The following is an 18,741-nucleotide window of genomic DNA, read 5'->3' as shown; positions in this document are numbered from 1 at the left end:
CATTTAAAATAATAACAGCTATCTGTGATATATTAGAATTTTGTTCTGCAAATATTCACTTTGTCCCTCTTTATCTTCATTTTATTGGTGCTGGGTTTGACCATGTAGCTCATTTTGCAATAGGATGTTAGCTGACAACATGTGAACGGGGCTTAAGATATGCTTGTGTGGGTAGGTGGGCTTGCTCTTTTTGCTCCTGCCTTTGTGAGAGGCTCATACTTTGGGTACCCAGTGGTTCAGGGTGATTAGAGACATGTAGAAAAGAGTTAGACCCATTCCACATCTTGAAAGCCAGCCTGGAGGAGGAACCCAGCTAAGACAGGTCAAATCTCAGGGTACTACAGACATGTGAGCAAGAAATAAATGCTTGTTGCTGATTATTACTGAATTTGTGTGGTGTGTTATTCAAAAACAACAAAAAACAATTGCTACACAATCTGCTTGCCTTGTAGTAGGTATATTGTTTTATTTCATTTACCCCCCACCTCACACTATGAAACTTATATTAAATGTCCAGATTTTTATCACGTAATATCTATTTTGTTGGGTCTAAATTTCTCCTTTATAAATACTGAATGCATTCATCTGTATTATATGTGTTATATGCATGGCCACTCTTTGCTGTTTCTTCTTTTTAGACTAATTAAAAGAGACTGAGTTAAATTCTCATTCATTTTAAGCATTGGAGTTTACTTTATTGATAGCTAAATATGAATTCAACTCCAATTCAGAATTCTTAAGATACATATTTTTCCATTTTGATTTCAAACACTGAACATTTCATACAGTTAAGGATAAAGTTTGGAACTACTCCTAAAGAATACAAATATAATAGGTTAAGAGAACTTAAACATTTTTTCGGTGGTTCTTTCTCTACTTCCTGATTCTTAGTTCATGACTTCCTTCAGTGGTTAAATTAGATTTCTGTGGTAGCTGAAGATGTATTGATCTTCAATGGTAGAACCATTGATCCATAAAAAATCATTTATGCTTTGTAAATAATTTCTGAAATGCCTTTCTGAGCAAAGCAATTTCCAAAATCAACTGTATTAAAAAATAATTTTGTAGAAAGATGTTACATATACAAATTACATCTCTAACTGGTTCAGTGTAACTAAACTGTAGCTGTACTGGATTTTACCTAATAAAGAAACAATTTAAAACACTGTCTAGGGTGGCTAGGTAATTACAATATTATTTGGATCCAGAAATTTTTTTAACATTTTATCTAGGAGAGTAACAATAACAATTAATAATCATTCACAAACAAGTATGCTTCTCTAACAGGCTTCAAATGACCACATTGAGTTTTCTGTACACATTAAATGCACATCTTGCGAACTGGATATTTGGAAATATTTAAAAAAAATAATTTGAATTGGGTATTTAGAAAAGAATATGAATTGCCTCATTAAGGAAAATAATATTGATTTGTTGTTTTTAAAACTTAAGACCGATGCCAAAAGTATTAAAAAAGTCAATGCAGGAAAAACAAGCAAAAGTGCTTTACAATAAGTATTACTGATAGTATATATATTCTGTTCTAAATGAATGCAATAGAAACAATAATATTTTCATTTATTCATTTACATGTCCACCCAACACATAAAGCTATACGGATATATGCTCCTCAGAGATCAGTTCTTAACATCTGTGTCTTTCCAACAGTATCTGACCATTAGGGAGCTACATTCCCTTGTGCTGGGGAAACAATGACAGAACTCAAGCCAGGAATCAATTAAACTAAGGAAACTGTTCCATATCTTTGTTTTCTGGGAAGAGAACAGGTGTTTAATAATTTACATAAATTATGCAAAATCTAAAGCATTTACAGTAACTAGACACTTAGCAACAGACATGAATGAAGAGGTAAATTGGCTGATGATGTTGGTATTATTGTGGCGCCTGCTAGCACTGCAATTGTTATGGGGTCTGTCAGCATTTCCGTTATAAACACTGTTTTCAGAGATATGTATTTCAATACAAGAACCTACCTTAGTTTTAAATTTTTTTAAAAAAACACAGTAGACATGGCCCTTGCCTGGTAATGTATCTTATTTGTAAACTAAGTATTTTGTGTGTGTAGAAACTCATTTTAATTATATTTAAGTTATTGAAACAAGATAGTAATGAAATTTGAATTTAAACTCTTTCTTTAACTAATACTCACAAATGACTCCAACTGAAGAATGCGCTTTTAAAGAATGAGTGATTTTGAAGATCATTTAAAATCTGCAATGTGAATTTGAATATTTGTATTATATTATACGAACTGTGTTGAGGGCTTTATTTCAAGACAGTAATATAGGACCTAAAACAGTACATCTGATTATTTTAATCAATAGAAATATTTGTTCATTGGGTTTTTTTTTAAGAGAATTTTCCATGTGCTCTGACATATACTAAATGCAGTAGAGAATAAAATGAATAAAACAGAGTATCTACCTAAAATAAAGTCACCCTACTTGGGAAATTAAGTATAGACACTTCTAAAAATAAATGAAAATGATAGCTGTATATGTAGCTACATTTTACGCTAATACAATAGAACGTTGAATTATTTGTCATAGTAAAATGTACTATCTCGATATAGTTTTTCTCCTTTGTAAATACCTTTCAACAGTTGGCCAATATATGAACTTTTAAAACTTAATCACACAATTAATACATGCTGCTGAATTCCTGCCAGATATGTGGGAGCCCTATAAATCCTTGGGTAAGTAAGCCTTTGTGAATAAGACATTTTGTTCCATGAGATGATACCCAAGAGGTTTAAAATTCCTTTAACAATACATATTTTAGACAAGTTAAACATATCCCATGCATCCTGGGAATTTTAAACTCATTTGCCAAAGCTAAAACCCTAGGTAAATTCAATTTCCCACCTGCTCTGGACCTGTACCTATGCAGCTACATATAGTTGAAGGAAAACATACAACCATAAAGACTAGTCTCATTTCAAATTCATGGCTGTGAACTTCAAGAGGATACTTACCACAGGCCATCATCATACTATGCATCCCAAGTCTCTTCACTTTCCCACTTTGATGACTATTTCTCATTTTTCTTTTCCAGCCTCAACACCTACTCCCTCACTTCACGCTCAGCTAAGGATCTTGCTTCCTTTTGCATTGAGAAAAGGAAGGCATTCAGCTGATAATTACCACCCACCATAGCTAACCCTCTGCACTGTTTCTGCACTCATGGTTCTGTAAATGAATAACATTGTCACTACTTAGGCTAATCCCTCCCTGTATGTACCAGATTCATGTATACTATACACAAAATATTATTTCTGCCATAAAATAATTCAAAACCTATCTTTTGATTTCTTTTCTGCCACAAGCTTTTGCAGTGTGTTCAAGAATTGTCTCAAAGCACTGCCACCCTTTTCTTATTCTCTGTTAATTGTAAGTGAATAAGGCACTGCACTCCGCCATTCCACCAAAATTGTTCTCCTGTATGCCACCAATGGTGTCCTTGCTGTCAAGTCCAACAGTCAATTCTTGGTCCAGTTGATAACTTCCTCCTTTTTGATATGCTTTCTTCATCTGGCTTTCAATATTCCACACTCTTTTGGATTTCCACTTCTCTCCTGTTTTTGTTATGCTTTCTGGTTCTTCTTTTTCCTAACCTCTTAATGTTGAAGTGATGGGTACCTGATTATCTTCTCTCTGTTTCCTCATTCTCTTGCTGGTCTTATCAAGTTTTCAAATAAAATCTATATGTGAATGCTGCCTAAGTTTATAACCAGTCCAGAGCTCTGTCTTAAACTCCAGACTCATATCCAACTGTCTACTTGATTTCTCTATTTGATTCTCTAACAGACAAGTCAAATTCAACACATGGAGGGTGAAACTCCTGATTGTCCTCCAACACTTAGAATCCTCACAGCCTTTTCCATTTCCCTCCACTTCCTTGGGCCAAAACTATGAAATCATGCTTAATTCTGTTTCCCTCCACACATAAAATAACAGAAAACCCATTTTGTTCTGTCTTCAAAATGTCTTCATAATCTGACCACTTCTCACCATGACTACATTTTTACTGTTACCGCTGTGGGTCAAACCACCAATATTCCTTAGCTGGACAACTGCAATCAGCCTCCTAATCAGCTTCTATGTTTGCCTACTTGAGTCAATTCACAATACAGCAGCTAGATGAATCTTTTACAAGTGTAACTTAGCTTCAGGGGATGGATACCCCATTCTCCACGATGTGATTCTGTCACATTGCATGCATGCCTGTATCAGAAGATCTCATGTACCCCATAAATATACACATCTACTATGTACCTACAGAAAATTTAAAACAAAAAATATTTTAAAAAGTAAGTTAGATTATGCCATTCCTCTGCTCAAAACATTGCAAAAATTCTCTTTTTATCCAAAGAAAGGCCAAAGTCATTAAAATGGTATATGGGATGCTACAGGATTTGCTCTCCAGCCCTCCACCTTCTTTTACTCTTCCTCTTCTTCATTCTTTCCACCCAGACTGGCCTTCTTTTTATTCCCGGAAATTAGTTCACCTGAGAGTAGGGTCTTTGCCTTGGCTATTTCTTTTCTTTGAACTTCTCTTCAAACAGTTATACACAAAACTCACTCCCTCCTCCCCTTGGAACTTGTGCGCAAATGTCACTCTTTCTTCAATGGAACCTATATGACTGCTAAAAGACAGCCTCCACATCCAATATTCTTGATTTCCCTACTTTACCTTTTCTTTTCTTTTAACATAGCTCTTATCATCCTCCATTATGCTGTGTACAAGCATATCCTGTTTTATCAATCGTTTTATTGTACTCTGAAGATACCTTTTTTTTTTTTAAATAACAAATTGAAGGTTTGTGGCAACCCTGTGTCCAGCGAGTCTACTGGTGCCATTTTTCTAACAGCATGTGCTCCCTTTGTATCTCTGTGTCACATTTTGGTAATTCTTGCAATATTTCAAAATTTCCCATTATCATTATATCTCTTATTATATCTATTGTAGCACTCATGAGTGCTCTTTGATGTTACTACCACAATTGTTTTGGAGCATCACAAACTCTGCCTATATATGACAGCGTACTTAATTGATAAACTTTGTGTGTGTTCTAACTGCTCCACCAACTGGTGATCCCTCATCTTTCTCACTTTCCTCTGGCCCTCCAATTCCCTGAGAGAAAACAGTATTGAAATTACGCCAGTTAATAACCCTACAATTACCTCTAAGTGTTCAAGTGAAAGGAAAAGTCACATGTCTCCCAATTTTTTTTTTGTTCTTTTTGAGAGTCTCCCACTGTCGCCCAGGCAGGAGTGCAGTAGTGCAATGTTGGCTCACTGCAACCTGTGCCATCTTGGTATAAGCGATTCTCCTGCCTCAGCCTCCCGAGTAGCTGGGATTACAGGTGCCCACCACCATGCCTGACTAATTTTTTGCATTTTTAGTAGAGATAGGGTTTCACTATGTTGGCTAGACTGGTCTTGAACTCCTGACCTTGTGATCTGTCTGCCTCAGCCTCCCAAAGTGCTGGGATTACAGGCATGAGCCACCGCACCCAGCATGTCTCCTACTTTTAATCAAAAATTAGAAGCGATGAATTTAGTGAGAAAGGAATGTTGAAAGCAAAGAAAGGTTGAAAACTCGGTATCTTATGCCAAAGAGTTAGCCAAAGTGTGAATGCAAAGGAAAAGTTCTTGAAGGAAATTAAGAGTGCTACTCCTTTATACACATCAACAAACAATAAGAAAACAAAACAGGCTTATTGCTGATATGAGGCAAGTTTTAGTGGTCTGGATAAAAGATAAATCAACCACAATATTTCGTTAAGCCAAAACCTAATCCAGAATAAGGCTCTAACTTTCTGCAGTTTTACGACTGCTAAGAGAGGTGAGGAAGCCGTAGAAAAAAGTTTTAAAGTTAGCAGAGGATGGTTCATGAGTCTTAAGGAAAAAGCCATCTCCATAACATGCAAGTGGGAGGTGAAGCAGCAAGTGCTGATAGAGAAGCTGCAGCAACTCATCCAGAAGGCCTAGCTAAGATCAATGATGAAGGCGGCTCCACTAAAAACCAATTTCCAATGTAGACAGAACAGCTTTCTACTGGAAGAAGACACCATCTAGGACTTTCATACCGACAGAGAAGTTAATGCTTGGCTTTCAAGCTTCAAAGGACAGACTAAGATCTTGTTAAGGGCTAATGCAGCTGGTGACTTTAAGTTGAAGGCAATGCTCATTTACCATTCTGAAAACTCTAGAGATTTTAAGAATTATGTTGCATTTACTCTGCCTATGCTATGTAAATGAGCACAACAAAGACCGGATGACAGCACATCTATGTACAGCGTTGTTTACTCAATATTTTAAGCCCACTGTTAAGACTTACTGCTCAGAAAAAATGATTTCTTTCAAAATATTATTGCTCATTGATAATTTACCTGGTCACCCAAGTGCTCTGATGGAGACGCACACAAGAGAATTTAAGGAGATGTATGTACAAAGAGACTAATGTTTTTATTCCTGCTAAAATAACAGCCATTCTACAGCCCATGGATCAACGAGTAGTTTTTAAATTCAAGTCTTACCATTTAATAAATACATTTTGTAATGCTATAGTCCCATAGAGGGATTCCTATGGTGAATCTGGGCAAAGTCAATTGAAAATCTTCTGGAAAGGATTCACCATTTCTGATGCCATTAACTATATTCACGATTTATGTAGGAGGTCAAGATATTAATATAAACAGGACTTTGGAAAAAGTCAATTTCAGCTCTCATGGATGACTTGGAGGTGTTCCAAGACTTCAGTGGAGGATGTCACTGCAGATGTGGTACAAATAAGCAAGAGAAATAAAATTAGAAGTGGAGCCTGAAGAGGTGACTGAATTGCTACAATCTCATCATGAAACCTAAATGGATGAGGAGTTGCATCTTAGGGATGAGAAAACAAAGTAGTTTCTAGAGATGGAATCAATGCTGTGAATATTGTTGAAATGACAACAAAGCATTTAGAATATTTCATAAACTCAGTTGATAAAGCAGTGGCAGGATTTCAGAGGATTTATTCCAATTTTGAAAGAAGTTCTACTATGAGTAAAATTCTATGAAACAGCATTACATGCTACAGAGAAATCTTTTGTGAAAGGAAGGGTCAATTAATGTGGAAAACTCATTGGTTTCTTATTTGAAGAAATTGCCACAGTCACCCAGTCTTCAAGCAACCATCACCCTGATGAGTTAGCAGCCTTCATCAAGCCAAGACCCTCCACCAGCAAAAAACATTATGACTGTTGAAGGCTAACGTGATTGTTGGGATTTTTCAGTAATAAAGTATATTTTAGTTAAGGTATGTACATTGTGATTTTTTTCTTACATATAATTATATTACACACTAAAGTGACTACAGCATAGTGTTATAACATAACTTTTATATGCACTGGGCAAACAAAATTCATGTGGCTTGCTTTATTGCAATATTTGCTTTATTGCAATAGTTTGGAACTGATCATGCTATATCTCTGAGGTATGCTGTAAAAACTTCATTTATTTTGGATATTGAGAATCCATCTCTCTTAGTAGAATGTACATTGCTTGAGGATAAAGATCTTTGTTGTATTCACTGATGTATTTCAAATTCCCTGATGTAGTAGTATCAAGTCACATTACAAATATTTAGTAGATCTCTGTTGGAATCGATGAGGAAATTGACAAAGACACTAGGACAGAGTGTCTTCATTTAGGATCACACATGGTGAGACTCAAGTAGCCTGGAACTGCCAAAAAGCATCCTTCAGTTCATGTAGAAACAGCTTTCCTGAGAATAAAGCCACCAAGGGAGAAAGCTAAGCAGGAGACACATCCCTGAGGGCTTTATCTGAGCATAGCTGCCCAGCTGTACCCAAAGCCCCAAGTCTCCAGGGTACATTGAGATAAGTAAAATTCTAATGATTTTTCCTACTTCTCTTCCTTCTCATTCTCTCCCTCTCTTCCTTCTTTTTCTTTCTTCTCCTTCTTTTCCTCATCTTCCTTTTATTTCTCGTTCTCCTTTTTTCCTCCTTCTCCTTTCTTTCTCCTTTCCTTCTCTTTCTCCTCCTACCTTTTCACATTTAAACTGGAGATAGCTTTCTGTCACTTTTGTTAAGAGACAATTTTCAAAAACAGGTAAAATAATGACTAGAATAGAGACAAAAATTAACATAGATAAGACTTTATTTGACTCATTTATGAGAAAGCTACTGAGGTGTTACAACCAATTCAAAAGGGAATCCAAAGGACAAACACACTTATAGACTGGAAATAGTAAATGTGTAAAATGAGGTAATATTAGCTCTTTCTACGTAGGGGAGGAAAGTTAATTGAAACTGTATAGGACTGAAGAGAATTTGCATGTTCATAGACAATAATTATATTGCATTTCTGTTATCTAAACTTTAGAATTGTAAAATAGCTAATATGGAATCAGTATCAGAGAACCTGATTGGATATGTAATATACAATGATAAAATAGATTAATTTTATATAATAAAAACTACAGATTAACACATTAGTTTCCCATTGCTGCTGTAATACATTAGCACACACTGTGTTTAAACAATACAGTTTTTTTTTTTATAGTTCTAGAGATCGGAATTCCAGAATAGGTCTCACTAGACTAAAAATCAAACTATTGGATTCTCTACAAGATAATTCATTTTCTGATTCTAGAGGTTACCTACACTCCTTGGTTCATGGCCCCCTACACCTCTGTTTTAAAGGACATTTGTGATTGCACTGGGCTCACTCAGGTAATCCTGGATAATCTCTATATTTTAAGGTTAGCTGATTAGCAACCTTATTTCCCTGTACAACTTTCATTTTTCCTTGCCAAACACAATATATCACAAATTCTGGAAATTAAGATGTGAATACCTTTGGTGAACATTATTCTGCTTATGCTAATATCAGATTAGAAATTAACTTTTTAGAAATTAATTTTTATAGATTTTATCTAGTTAAGATTAGAAATTTTAGTTAATTATGATCATATGTAGATAAATTTTGTTACTGACAATTCCTAAAATGAGAAAAGAATAGTGCCCCAGATTTATGTTAATAAAATGACATTTTCGTTAAGGGAAACGCTCATTTCCTTCACACCCTCAAAACATACACACAAAAATTAATTGCCAAACCATAATAATTTATATTTACTCTGTCTTCAAAAATGAAAATGCTCTTATTCTTTCAATCTCTTTCCCAAATGTTTGGATTGAAATACAAAATAAACTTCTTTTCTAGCTAAAATTTTTATGGAATAACTTCTGTTTCTGTCATCTAATAGTGTAGCAAAATGTCCACACATGCACTCCTTTGCAGTTTTAGGAATTTCCTCAAGGCTGCTTGAAAGAAACTGCTTGAAATGTATGCTACTTTTGATAGCAAACAAACCTCAAGGATTCACAAACATCATTCAGTCAGTTAGGGCTAATATAGGTGAAATAAACACTGAGCTCTCAATGAAACAAATTGTTTTACATGTAATTTCATAAAAGGTTAAAAGAGAAAATACTGTATGAGTCTTTTCACAATTCCAAATGCTGCCCTTGAAATAGAGTTTTGTCCATGCAAAGCAATTTATTCCTCAAAACCCACCACCACCATAATGGAGACTTTTTTTTATAACCTTCAGCAATTTTTGGCTTTTGCAAAGTCATATTGCTAGTCACAGAACAAATTGTGGTTAGATATGTGCTTGTAATCTGCAACCGAGTTTCTCTAAAGCTTTAAAAAGAAGGATAAGTGACATTAAATTAAAAAAAAATTAAATGAAAAAATATAAGGGGAGCACCATCAGTTCTTTGTTATATTAAATATATTCCTTTTAAAACATAATTTTAGTAATTTTCTATCTAAAGCTAGAAAATACTATCTCTTCACTCTAAAGATTAAAAAGAACATAAGAAGATATTTTGTACTTTGTTTCTGCTGAAGCTTTAGTGCATCATTCCCAAATTTTCAAGGCATCAAAAACATTTCCTAGGAAGTATATCTTAATTCCAAACTGATATTTTCCCCTCCTTTCTCCAGAAAAAAAATCTGATGCCATTATAAGCATATTAAGTAAAACAAAAATAAAAAAGGACATCCCCACTTCCCAAATATATATATATCAGTTGGCAATAAGGTGAATACAGGAGAGGAAATCCTCTTTAACATAATTGCCTTTAAATAGCAGAATGATCAGGAAATTCAAAGTTTATGTCAGTCACTGCATTAATACTGTCTTACCTATTTCTTGTTCTTCTATTGGTTACATTATGAAAGGTCCTATCAATAGCACTCCTGTAATAGTTGAGCTGGAGAGTAAGGACTTCAAACTTTGTAGGTACTAGTCGATACTGGCCTTTTCGATCTTCTCAAATCTGTTCTGGAGTTAGGCAAGAAATAAATGGTTAACAAGAAAAAAAAAAAAAAACTAATCTTACTAAGTAAAGAAGAGTGTCAGTGAGAGCACATGATAAGCCTTCTAAAGCCTTTGCTCAGAAAAAGAAAGCGGTTGCTCAGAAAAAGAAACATAACAAAATATTTATCTTGCATTCTTAAGAATGTACCATGCTCAATCTGCTGATCCAGTCTCTGTCTACCTTCAGATTGACTTGGGGTTTTCTATACCTATGCTTTGTAGCTGGCTTCCATTTCTTTTTATTTTATTTTATTTATTTTATTTTTTTGAGACAGAGTCTAGCTCTATTGCCAGGCTGGAGTGCAGTGGCATGATCCTGGCTCACTGCAACTTCCATCTTCCGGTTTCAAGCAATTCTCCTGCCTTAGCCTCCGGAGTAGCTGGGACTACAGGCGTGTGCCACCACGCCCGGCTAATTTATTTGTGTTTTTAGTAGAGACAGGGTTTCACCATGTGGGCCAGGATAGTCTCGATATTTTGACCTCGTGATCCACCCGCCTCGGACTCCCAAAGTGCTGGGATTACAGCCGTGAGCCCCTCCCCTCACCTTCCATTTATTTTATTCTCCTCCTGAGGGACTGTGTCAGAATGATGTCCTGGGGCTCCTAGGGCCCTTTGTTTCCGCTTTCCGGCCTCGGGCAGGATAGGGCCCCTTGTTTTCACTTTCCCGCTTCTGGCAAGCTAGGTAGGACCTTTGTTTCCGTTTTCCCGCCTCTGGCTGTTGGAGGTGGGGGCTCTGTGTCTCAGGGTTGTGAAATAGTAGCCAATCCGGTAAAGGATTCAAAGATCAATTACTCAAGAGGAAGTTTGAAAGAACCCCTCTCATTGGATGAGAACAGGAATGGGAATACCTCAGTGGTAAAAGCTCTAGCAGCCGGAGCCTGGGGTGGAATGTTTTCTGGGTCTCCTTCCATTGCAGTGTGGAAGCTGACCTTTCACTCTGCCTAATAAATGGCACTATTGCACACTTTTTGGGTCCACGAGTTCTATTTGAGCTGTAACACCGAGTCAGGGACACTGAGCCCTTTCCGCATTCTTCTGCTTTAGGAAGGCCAAGAGCGTAAGTTCCACCAGCAGCTCTGCTTCTGTCCTGGCCTAGCCATTAGGAGTCCTGGTTTTCACCCCGGTGGCCTGGGTTTGACTCCAGGTATGGGAACCAAGAAATCTGTAGCTGTTCTGATTACACTCCCTTTTGTAATTTCACCCTTTTTTTTTTCAAGGTTCACTTCAAATTCTGTCTCCCCTCTGAAGGCTGTGTTAGATGGAGTTTCCTTTGAAGCTGGACCTGAGATATGAATTGAATGCAAGAGCTTTATTTGGGAAGTGGTCCCGGGAAACAGTGGGCAAGTGAGAAAGGGAGAAAAGAAAGGTAATGGGACTAAAGAAGGGGATGTTAGTGAGCAGGTACCTCTGTGGGCAAACGAAGCTTAGTCTGGACTTCTGGGAAACTGCAGAGTGCCCTTTAGAATTGTTCCATCTAGAAAGCAAATTATTTTTTAAGTGCTGCCGGAAGGTGGGGAAGATACCATTAATTCCGAAGTGCATTTGGTCTATATAGCCCCATTTTTGGGCAGCTGCAATGGCCAGACTGACAGTCAAAGTTGCTTATAATAGGGAGCTATGTGGGAGGGGACCTGTGGGAGGGGCATGAGAACTGTGGACATATGATATGCCAAATAATATCCTCATTTACCTGCAAGTGTCTCTATGGTGTGGGTTATAGAAACACAAGTACACACAACTGCATACACATCTCTAATCTTTCCAGCTAGTAAGGCCAGTTCAGCATAGTGGGTATGGCTTTGTCACATTGTTTTTATTCAAAGCCTATTCAACAGTCTGTTACCTTGAGCCAATGCACCCCTTATTTCCAGGGTCATTGTGATGATTATATGAAAATTATGCAGTGAAACACTTGGTAAAGGTTGGCATTCCATAAAGCTGGTACTTCCCGTTTGACCACTTTCTTATGCATTCTTCCTAGCATTTTGGTCTTTTTTTTTTTTTTGAGATCGAGTCTCACTCTGTTGCCCTGGCTGCAGTGCAGTAGCACAATCTCAGGTCACTGCAACCTCTGACTCCAGGGTTCAAGCAATTCTCCTGTCTCAGCCCCCTAAGTAGCTGGGATTACAGGCGTGTGTTACCAAGCCTGGCTAATTTTTGTGTTTTTAATAGAGATGGGCTTTCACCATGTTGACTAGGCTGGTCTCAAAATCCTGACCTCAGCTGATTAGCCCGCCTTGGCCTCCCAAAGTGCTGGGATTACAGATGTAAGCCACTACACCTGGCAGCATTTTGGTCTTTTCAGAAGTTGATTGTGTCATGCATGTGCTCACCTACAGAAGAAAACGTGGACCCCATTCACTTAAGCGTATGTTTCTCCCTTCTCTTCTCCATGCCACCCCTATCACTACTCTTGCCCAGCTCCTATAGTTTATTTTTTCTCTTTAATCAAACAGAAACATTTAGGAAAACGATATAACATTATAGATGTAATTGAGTAATTGTTTTTCTTCTGATCCACTTTTTGTAACCCCTTGCTTAATTCCTCCTAGCTCACAAATGTAGAATACCAACCTCAAGGGGACCAGGAGAATAAAGTAAGGAGAATGCTCTTTTTGTCCTCTCTTTTAAAACTCTTCAAGAACTTTCTATGGGTATAGACTTTCCAAATTTCCATAGTGTACGTGTGGTAGGTAGCTTTGGTGTTTTCTTGGAGGCCCTAATATACTTAGCAGGTAAGATTTTGAAAGACTTCCAGGGGACTTGTTTTTCCTAGTGATAATCAGTCTGTCAGTTCTTTGAAGGCAGGGGCATGTTGGTTTTGGTGACCATGGTTTCTCAGGTACATTTTGCAAATCATATAGTTTTGAATTCATGAATTAGAAGTCTGAGTATATATCCTGCTACTTTTCAAAGCAGTGAGATTTTGAGAAAGTTTCTAATAATTTTCATTTGTAAAGTAGGATAATAGTGCCTACCTGGAAGAATTGTTGCAAGAGACTAATGGGAGATTGTGCTGGGGGAACCCAGCAAGTGCCGGGACAAGGGTCTGAAGCCTCTGCCTGTTCCCATATAAATATTGATTTAGAAAAGAATTAGAAATGTAGGCACATGGTGATTCCTTTATATAATTATATATAATCTTATAGTTACTCACTTATAAAGATATATACTTAATATAACCTTTAATTTTACTAATGACTAGACATGACTATCGGATTATGATGCATGGAACTGAGGTGACATTGTGAACAAAGTGATCTTAAGTCAAGATACTCTAAGCCCTCTGTCATGCCCACATAAGGGCTGCTGGAGGGCACCTCAGCTGTGCGGCAGTGCCAGTGCTGTGGAAGTGCCCGCTGTTTAGCCAGCTAGGGAAGGAAATGTCCAAAATAGCTGAGATATCTCCTTCCTGGGGGAATTAGGAGAAAACTCTGCTTCTCCAAGCTCTTGTGACAAGGCCTGACGGCTGTCAGGAGGCCTGCAGACATCCAGGGACTTAACCGTCTCTATGTGATGCTCTGCTTCAGTGATCACGTTCCATGTCTACTCTCACACCCTACTTCTACACCTGGTTTCTCTTTCTCTCAGAAGATAAGAATGAATGTCCTTGACATTTCTAACAAATGTGCAAAGAGCACTGACACATTAGGTTTTCTCCTGGGCTCCGCTGCTTGAAAGTCTTAGGCCCCCCGATCTCCAAGACATGTGATTTACCTGACCCTATCACCGACCACCATCACCTCACCCTACATTCCCTGCCCCCTGCTTTGTACTCAATAAAAGTCAGAGTGTCCAGGCACTTGGTGCCACTGCAGGTCTCCTTGCTTTGGTTGGCAGTGGATCCAGCCCAAACTCTCTTTTCTCTATCTCTGTGTCTGTGTCTCTTATTTCTGCAGTTTCCCGTCTCGGCACCAGCAGGGAGGGGTTCACAGAACCCTATGGTGCTGGACCCTATAGGAGATCCATGCAAAATACTCAGCATAATACATGATAGTAGGTCCAAAATAAGCATTAGTTTTCTTTCTACTCAACTCTTAAGGTTGCTTTTAAAACATGTAATGATACCATTCTTAAAGCTAATTAAAATGTGGGAGAAGCAAGAAGCAAGAGCATCCCTCTAGCTATGGAAGTACTTTTATTTGTTTCTTAAAAACCGTAGGGTTCTCTGGTGAATTTTAGTATAAAAAAAAGCAGAAATTTCTGAGTGGTAAGCACCATATGCTTTCCTGGATTTTATTTCACTTTATTTTTCAAAAGATGTCTCTTATCACATTAGTGCAAAGCCTATTTCAAAATGCTTCACAGAGCCTTTTTCAGTCTGTAATGAATTGTTGAAAAAAATGTTTAAATGAGCTATTAAAAACAGGAGTTTGTTGAATTGAATAAGAGCTATCCTTGGAAATGTGGTTCCAACTGAAAAAAAAAAAATCTACATGGAAGTGTTTATTGATAAAGGTTGTTTGATTAGCCCCGCCTGATGTATCTCACCTCATGATCTCCACAGGGTAGATTATATAATGTACATTGGTTTTGAAAACATATAATCCATTCTCCTTTGCTACAGTGCTTGTATTCCATGCTGACACATTCACTAAAACCCTGTCTGATATATCAAGCTCTTTAATTGGGCTTACTTGATAGTCTGGGAAAGAAAAAAGGACATTAGTGTCTCCTTTTTTGCTCCCTTGGGTATCTTTTAGAGGAATCTCTTTACAATAATGTACAAATAACTTTAAATATATATGTGTGCTTATGTGTATGTCACATTTTTTTTGTCTTGGATAACTATTCCAGCCAATTTTCAATTAATGAAACAATGTGCTGTATTCTCTCATAAGTAATGAGGTATGTGTTTGTTCTTATCTATAGCAATAAATGATGCCATTATTTCCAAATCTTTTTCACTTGTGTTTGCTTTCCATCACCACCTGGGCAAAACTCTGCCTTTTACTGATCTTACATTGCCCCCACGCTACTTCTCTGTAGGCACTTGGCAATTCAAGTTGTTCTTGACTTGTACTAAAATAAAGCCTTAATATTGTGGAATTTGTAAAGAGAATCAATTAAATTGCCACTCATCCAGTCTGAATATATTTGAGCATGTCATTGATTGTTCAGGATCACGGTAGCATTGATTTGGTTTTGGCAGCTCATGCCAATTAGAAAAGTTATGGACATGGCTGTCAGAGACATGATGCCGTCTTATTCAGTGATTTTACAGATGTGACAAAAATTAATTAGTTACACAGATAATAAAAACTACAGTCTCAAATTAGTTGCATTAAGTAATGAATATAGAAAGAAAGCTTATTTGTTTGGAGCCTCTAGCAAGAGAACTCCTCCTTTGTATAGCGATTAAGAATGTTTACTTTTACCTGGAAATTGATTAGAACTGCAGGTTTAGTATGACACAAACGAAGTAATGAAGAAGAAGATGAGCCTGTGGAGCTGATTAGTTACATCAACCATGGTGATCAATGGACCTGAGATGTCACAGGCAGATTCCATTTTCTTCTGGAATTTATTCCAAGCATTCAGCAAGTGACCTGGTAAGGGAAATAGGCAGCATTGACACTTAACAGCAAAGGGAGAGAAAGAATCCCGTGTCTGGGATTCTTTTACATGACAAATTTTGCCAAAGTCATCTCCTCAATCTGCTTTGGGAGTATGGAAACACCTTGGTGACATATTCATGAGTTATTATCTTTAGATTATCCAAATTTCTTTTCAAAAGGAGTGTTTCTGCATAAGGTGTATTACTTTGTGATTGGTGGATGTGAGAGCTATTTGTGTTGCTTATTTTATTTGTTACCAGATTTCATGGTTTTTTATTCTCTTTTTCCAGGCAATGTATGTTAGCCTATGTATTCTTTCTATTGGATATAAATTTGCAGTAAGCACTTTATCAATTGTTTTCTTTGTATCCTCTTTCCTTCCTTCTCCATTTCCTCAAATCAGTGCAGTACTCCTACAGAGTAGATTCAAAAAGTTGTTCACTGTATGAATCTATTCTGTCTGGATAGACAAAATGTCACAAATATGAAACTGCTAATTGCCTATAAAAGCTCTCACTTTCACAGTCATCAGTCAAAGCATTCTCATTTATACATTAAGGAGTCCTTCTTGCTTGGTGAGTATAATCTTGATGTGCTGAAGGTTTCCTTGGAAATTTAGCTTCCATTTGTATGACAATACTTTTTCCAGTATTATTTCTTAGAATATGTTACACCTCATATGCATTGCATTCATATTCACAGTCCCTGTAGACTTCATATTACAAACTTTATGAGCATTTGTGCAATAAGAACTATTGCCTAAATACAATACCAGACTTTTATGACATGCCCAAGCATATCACAGATAATTTTTGTTCATTTCTATAATTGTATTTTTTGTGTAATTCGTATATACAGGGTGCAAATTTTATATGATCTTTCTGCAAAAACATGGAAAACTTCAAACCTCTAATTCTTTCCCTTTAGAAAGAGGTTCTGTTGATATTCAAGTTGGAAGAGAGAGAATATGAACAGATGGCTGTGGCAAACAGCACATTGCAATTGGGAAGCAGAGTACAGGTACTAGTGAATATGACATTTGGTATTCCATAATAGTCTTGAAAATTAATTTTAAATCAGGCTTCAAAATCATAATAGAGAGCAACTCGTATATTATTCATTTCTTTATTCTGAGGGCTAATGTTTAGCTCTAAGCACGATATATGCTGAAAGAAAGTGAAGGAGATGTGATTTTCAGTTAAATACATAAAGTATGTTTAAAAACCACTGGCATGACCTTAGTTATTTTTCTAGGATTATTGAATAGCTTCTAGTACCCTGAGACTTTTACCTGTAAAGACTACTTACAATTAAAAGGGAATATAAAGTAAAAATATATAATAAAACTATTTTAAAAGTTTTAATTTTATATTTTATGCAGACTCTGAATGTGTTTTGAGGGTAATTAGTTGGTCAGATGCCAAAAGTGGTAAATATTTTATACTTGCTCATGAAAACAGGTCTTTGGAATGTCAAATTTGTACACATCATCAAAAACCAGGCAATTATCATCTATGCTAATGTATAGATGGCTGCCTCTGGGATTCACAGGTAATAAGAGCTTTTATGAAGATTTCAGCACATAGTTCTACTTCTATTTAAAATAAATATTGCAGTCTGAGTAAAAAGTTTGATTTTTTTTGAGGGGGTGCTAGGGGAATGGTGTATTATGATAGAAAGAGTGGCTTGTTATATTATTATTCCTTTGGGTTACCAGTTCTGATTGTCTCAGTGGTATTGCAAACAGAACATTTTTTTAAATTAATAGAAACTTTTCTAACTAAAACATCCCACATTACATTCCTTTTGACAATAGAAGATAATTATGTAAAGCAAAGAAATTAGCAAATGAGAAATAGGTTCGTGAACATACAGATTTTAGCACAGGCATGCATTATTCTCATGGCATTGATTCATATCCTGTGGATATATACATGTTGCATGTATGTGCATTTGTCTTTAAAACACATGTGAATTATTTGGGGGCTTGTTTTACAATTGCGAGCCTATAGTGGGTATCTTTTCTGCTCTGAGAAAATGTCCTTTAGGGATTTGGAGAGAGTTATATATCAAATAGAAGAAATATTTCATGATGGAAGTGATAGGGATGTTAGTGACCAGTAGACCTAGGCCAAATATTTTATTTAGTAAAACCTTGTTTGCAGTTATGTAACCTTTAAAAAACCTTATAAAATCTTGTTTGCAGTTATGTAACCTTTGTAACCCTCATGGGTGAAAAGGGGATATCAAGGATGGAAACCTCACCAGTGTTGTTGTGAGGATTATTTAGGTATCATATATAATTAAGATATTTCACATATTTTTATTGTTATACTTTTGTGTATTAGTAGAACATACACATCAGGGTTATGGAAATCTAAAATTAAGAAACTTAAGTTTGATCAGCAGCTACTTATAGAAAGCTGAATATACATCAGGTATTGTGATTGACAACAAAATCATTTATATTTTTCCAACATGGCAGCATGTGTATGAATTGCATCATGGATTATCTCATTGGGTTCTCATAACATCCCTGAAATTAGAACTGTAAAGAAAGAGAGTAACTTGCCTGAGATTGTACAACCGCTTCATGGCAGATCAAGGCCTAGAATGTCGTTTTAGACTACTGATCTAGAAATTATTTCATTATACCCCATGGTCTCCCAATTACAGTGAAAATTATGTGTCTCTGGTTGAAAGAGAAAATTATCCTACATTCTCTGCTGTCCAAAAATTATCTCATCTTATTTATTTTTAT

At 36.5% G+C, this 18,741-nt stretch overlaps 1 long non-coding RNA gene across 4 annotated transcripts in view; it reads right to left on the bottom strand.

Annotated features, from left to right (window-relative positions):
* Positions 1-11,142, bottom strand: part of LOC118143002 (uncharacterized) — an 81,975-nt gene extending 70,833 nt beyond the window's left edge. For all 4 annotated transcript variants that reach the window (XR_004727012.3, XR_004727014.3, XR_004727013.3 and 1 more), the window contains exons 1-2: positions 10,967-11,142; positions 10,245-10,383 (exon numbers count right to left, since the gene is read on the bottom strand). This is a non-coding gene — a long non-coding RNA (uncharacterized LOC118143002). The remainder of the gene's footprint in view (positions 1-10,244; positions 10,384-10,966) is intronic.
* Between the last annotated feature and the right edge of the window lie 7,599 nt (positions 11,143-18,741).

The sequence above is a fragment of the Callithrix jacchus genome, chromosome 7 (assembly GCF_049354715.1).
Source record: "Callithrix jacchus isolate 240 chromosome 7, calJac240_pri, whole genome shotgun sequence".
Classification (NCBI taxonomy): domain Eukaryota; kingdom Metazoa; phylum Chordata; class Mammalia; order Primates; family Cebidae; genus Callithrix; species Callithrix jacchus.
Note: the sequence above shows the minus strand (reverse complement) of the source record. Positions and strands in the feature narration are given on the sequence as shown.